We start from the raw sequence: 6034 nt of genomic DNA on the forward strand, positions 1-6034 counted from the left end.
CTAGTGGCTTTTAGTCTATTTTAAATTAATTTTTTTGAGTTAAATATATCTATAATGAAAGAAAATGTCATGATTAAAAAGTAAGGTGCACTAAAAGCATTGTATAGGGGAAATTTATTGCATATCTTAGTTCATTTTGTGCTGCTATAACAATACCACAGACTGAGTAATTTATAATGAATAGAAATTTATTGACTCAGAATTCTCGAGGCTGGGAAGTCCAAGATCAAGGTGCTGGCATCTCCTGAGAGCCTTCATGCTGTCATCACATGGCAGAAAGGAAAAGAAAAATATCAATAGGGGACTGAACTCCTCCTTTTATAACAGCACTAATCCCATCCATGAGAATATAGCCCTCATGGCCTAATCACCTCTTAAAGCCCCCACCTTTTAATACTATTATAATGGTGATTAAATTTTCACATGAGTTTTAGAAGGGACAAACATTCAAACCATTTATTATTTGTATAAAATCCAAAAGAATTGACAAAAAAATAAAAAAATAAAAATAACCTCCTGGAACTAATAGGTGATTACAGTAAGGTTGTAGGATGTAGGATTAATAACCAAAGGTCAATCACTTTGTCATATATTAGCACTAAACAAGTGGAATTTGAATTTAAAAACACAAAAACACAATACCATTTACATGAATACTCCCCAAAATAAAATAGGTATAAATTAAACACAATATGTACAAGGCATATATGAGAAAAACTATAAAACACTGGTTTAGGAAATCAAAGAACTAAATAAATGGAGAGCTATTCCATGCTCATTGACAGAAAGACTTAATATTGTAAAGATGTCCATTCTTTCTAATTTGATAGATAGTTCCAATGCAATCCCAATCAAAATTGCAGCAAGTTATTTTTGTGAATATCAACAATCTGACTCTAAAATTCATATGGAGAAGAAAAAGACTAAGAATAGCCAACACAACATTAAAGGAAAAGAATAAAGTAGGACTGACACTACTCAACTTTCAGACTTATTATGAAGCTATTGTAATCAAGATAGTTTGGTATTGGCAAAAGAATAGACAAGTAAATGAATGAAACAGTGTAGAAAGCCCAGAAATAGACTCACATAAATATAATCAACTGATATTTGACACAAGAGCAAAGACAATACAATGGACGAAAGATAGCCTTTTCAACAAACAGCGATGAAAACACTGGACATCAGCATGCAAAATAAATGAATCTAAACACAGACCTTACATCCTTCAGAGAAATTAACTCAAAATGTATCACAGACCTAAATATAAAATGCAAAACCTTACAACTCCTAGAAGATAACACGGGAGAGAATTTAGATGGCCTTATGTCTGTTGATGACTTCGTGGATACACCACCAAATGCATGATCTATGAAAGAAAGAATTAATAAGCTAGACTTCACGAAAATTACAAATTTTTGCTCTGCAAGAGAATGGAAAGACAAGACAAAGGAGAAAATGTTTTCAAAAGACATAACTAATAGAGAACTGTTGTCCAAAATATATATATAAAAAAACTCTTAAAGCTAAACAATAAAACAAATAACTTGGTTAAAAAATGGGCCAAAGAACAGTGTACAGACACTTCACCAAAGAAGACACATGAATGGCAAATAAGCATGTCTTCCACATCATATGCCATCAGGGGAATGCAGATTTAAACAACAATGAGATACCACTATGCTCCTGTAGAGTAGCCAAAATCCAGGACACTGGTAATGCCAAATACTGGAGAGATAGTAGAGCAACAGGAACGTTCATTTATTTCTGGTGAAAATGCAAAAGTGTATAACCACCTTGGAGGACAGTTTGTTGGTTTCTTAAAAAACTAAACACTCTTACTATGGGATCCAGCAATCACACCTTTTAGGACTTTCTCAAAAAAGCTGACAACGTATGTCCACAGGACCACAGCACACAGATATTTACAGCAGCTTTATTCAAAGTGGCAAAACTTGGAAGCAACCTAGGTGTTTTTCAGTGGAATGGATAAATAAACTGGTATATCCAAAAGCTAAAAAAAAATGATCTGTCAAGTCATGAAAGACATGAAGGAAACTTAAATGCATGTTAAGTGAAAGAAGCCGATCTGAAAAGGTTACACACTGTATGATTCTAACTGAATGGCATTCTGGAAAGGGCACAAGTATGGAGACAATAAAAAAAAAAAATCAATGGTTTCCAAAGGTTAGGGGGAGGGAAAAATAACAAGGCAGAGCACAGAGAACTTTTAGGGCACTAAAACTATTCTGTGTGGTACTATTAATGGTGGATTCATGTCACTGACATTTGTCCAAATACACAGAATGCACACCACCAAGAAAGAACCCTAATGTAAATGATGGCCTTTGGTTGATAACTATGTATTAATGTAGGTTCATCAATTATAACTAATGTAGCATCCTGGTGTGGGAAATCAATAGTGGGAAAGCTACTATTGAGGCAGGGGGTATAGGTGAAATCTCTTTGCCTTCCCTCAATGTTGTTGTGAGCCTAAAATTATTCCAAAACATAAAGCCTATTAACAACAACAAAAAAGAAACTATAATCATTTTACAAACAGGTAACTGACTCCTTTAAAAAGGACATCAAGATAATTGAAGACTGCAATGGAATCATGACCTGTTAGATTAGAAAGAACTTCTGTCATTTGATATTATAGTTAATAATATAGACAAGGAAACTGAGATCCAGAAAAACTAAGAAATAGAAACTAGGCTAAATACTTAGAATTTTTCATGTTTAGAAGGATTTAGAAAAAAATTCTATCAAAATATTTATTGCAGTTTGTTTCTTTTTTACATTATGATAAAGTATGAATCATCAACCAGTCCTCTCGTATGTAATTATCTAGAGGAAATAAACGAAGTCAGATAAAGTAAAAGGTAAAGTTAAGAAACCTGCATTTTGTTTTAGCTAAGACCAGTCAAAATAGCCAATTATCTAGAAGGCAAAGGGAAATCAAAAGCTAAGGCAACATTGTCCCCTGGCCTAATTCTGAGTGATTACAGATTTACTCAACATGGAACCATACTGGTGAATTTTGGAGATCAGAGGCATAGGTCCTTTCTACTCTTGATTTATTTTTTCCCTTCCATGCAGCAGAAATTCCACTAATAACACTGTGGGCCTCTCTCTTCCTCTACACTCACTTCTATCTACAAAACATGGAAGTGAATTTTCACTCATAAATTGGGAAAAAATAACCTGGTTTGCCCAATTCAGCACCTTTCTCTTCCTCATCATATATTGCAGGCTCTCAATTGGCCTTAAACAGCTCCTGGCCCTGAGAATGGCAAAGGCCAAGAAGCACCCTTGGGGATGGAGGATTTACTGTAGTGGCAAAGCCATGTCTGTGACTGGGTAGGCAAATGACATGATTCTGGAGTTGGATGTTAGGAAACTTTTTTGTCTCCATATATAACCTATATTCTGTGATATCATCAGCTTCAATAATGACAACGTATTTTGGCCTTCACCTCTTGATTGCTTTTGTCTTGTTTTATCATTCGCTCATGACTTGAATAGAGAAAAAGAATCCACTCAGTTGTTTTACCTTCAAACCTCTAGAGTCGTTGTATAAATACTTGCATTCTAAGTTTTTAAATCAGTCTATTGTGAGAATATTTTTGGTAGGATTCCTCCGAAACAGAGCCTGAGGCTGATTTATTCTGTGTGTGACCCCAGGAAGAATTGTGACAGGCAAGTAAGAAAGGAAGGTAGAGAAAGAAATAAAGACAATACAGGGTATGTTAAAAAACAAGTTTCCATGTTGGACAATTAGGTCTCAACTGGACTTGGTAGTACTGGGACACTCTGTGGAACACGCTTCAGGTGTTCACCTGAGGGGAGAGGAAGCTAGAGGGCTTATCCACCAACCCTCTTTTATCATAATTAAAAGTTTGCTGTAAGGGGCTTCAACTCCTCAGAAACTCTTGCCTTTGTTCTCATGGAGCTTGTTGTTATGGCCAGAAGCCTGTGGTTTCTCTTTCAATAAGAAATCACTGGTATCTGCACATACAGTGAAAGCCAGGAATTCACAGCCAGGTCACCAACAGCCCCTGCTATAGCAAATTTTCTCCTCTCCTCTCCATAAAAGTTCTTCTCACCTAAAAAATGTTTCCAGGTGAGACTGTCTTATAAAGGAGTGGTCTTATACAACTTGATGTTGATAAAAACTGTTTTAATTTTTAGGGGTTCATAAAAGGCATGTATTACAGTCAGTTTATTTTCTGTAAACATCATAATCAAATCCTGATAAGTGAATTGTATTTGAAATAAAATTTAACTTATGGACATTTATTACTAAAATTATTTTTTTAGGATCTCATATTTTGAGATCCTCTATAAAATGAGTACCACAGTTACTTTTGCCAGTAATTATCAATTTTCACCAACTATACATTGAAATAATCCCAGCCAAGACCCACCTTGAAACATGTCTTGAAGATATCATTCCAATCATTCCACCAGCAATCGTTTTTTTCTGACATTATGATATACAGAGAGTCCCTGAGCCGGAGTGACGACCGTAATGAACTCACCCATTAATGCATATAACAACTCATTTGGTACCTTAGGAAAATTTATCAGGGACAAAATTCCCAAATCATATTGCCAAAACTAACTGTGCAAGGGACTATTATAGCCTTTGCCTGGAGAAGAAGTCAAGTTTTTTAACAAGCCCATATGTCCATGTTATTAATTGTCATTTTATGTGTATGGTGATGATCATAGAAGAGGAAAGGTCTTGGATCTCTACTAGAACGTGTTGATTGATTTCCTACTTCTTTTGTTTCCTTCATTCCAGAAATGATCTGTGAGACACTTTAGCAGGCAAATTCCAGTTCAGTCATAACTTTGAACAGAAAATTAAGAAGTTAAGGATCTTGGAAGGTTAGTACTACCCTAAACACCCACAAAAGTGCAGGATCAAGAGTCAGGAAGTCACTCTTTTCAAATACATTGAAAATGTGATATTTTCAATGCTCCACAGTTGAAGCATTGATTGCAAAAAAAAAAAAAAAAAAAAAACCTAGCCACTTTCAAAAATCAAAAAACATTAACATGTAGAAGAGCATATTATTTCTCAATAGTACTTTCTGCTTGTTAATAACAGCTTAAGGCTGAAAAGAAAGGAGATCAAAGCACTAATGATGATTACATTATTTTCTATGTATGAATAAGAATATTTAACAAGTTTAGAAGTGTCAAATAGCATACCAGATTGTACATTTCTGTGCATTCATATAAAAGTTTTATTTCTGCTCTAAAAATAAAATTAGCGACTATTAATTTAATAGTCCTTGCAAAGAAAAGAAAAAATAATTCCAAATGAAATCAATTCATTTAACATAGTGCTTCTTTGAAGAAAATTGGTGTCTGAGTTTCTCTTGTAAATTTATTATCTTATAGAATTTCTGATATGTGTGCACAAAAAAACTCTATATACTCCTGGATATTATATTGTCTTTCTGTACATCCTTAGGTACAAATAATTTTGAAGAGTGGAAAGAATTTAGTCTTTGTAAATAATGAGTATATAATGGAAAAAAGGTAAGAATTATTTCTGGATTGCCATTAATAATCCCCATAATATTCTGAGATTTAAAAAATCTAAATTGCTTAATTTTTAATTATAATATCTTAACTTTAATAAGACAAAAGGAATATCCTATGAAGGATTTGATAATGTATATTATTGTCTTTGAACATTTCTACATATGCTTAAGTTCATAAATGTATTTCAAACACAACCTCTAGATTTCAAAGGACTGACCCTAGAATCATGTTTCTATATCTTTATGTTAAGAAAGGATTTTAAAAAGATACATAGGGAATGGTAGAGTAACAGTCTCCAAAAATCCATTCCCCCACAAAGCAATGAGAACACTGACAAAAACTGTCAAAATCAACCTCTTGTGAACTCTATAAATTAACCAAATGCTAGCAACTATCCAGAGTCTTTACTCAAGAAAAATGGTTGAATATATGTGAGCACAGTGAGGTTGGTGGCGTTTAGGTTTCCCTTACT

Source organism: Lemur catta, chromosome 1 (assembly GCF_020740605.2).
Source record: "Lemur catta isolate mLemCat1 chromosome 1, mLemCat1.pri, whole genome shotgun sequence".
In the NCBI taxonomy this organism is placed as follows: domain Eukaryota; kingdom Metazoa; phylum Chordata; class Mammalia; order Primates; family Lemuridae; genus Lemur; species Lemur catta.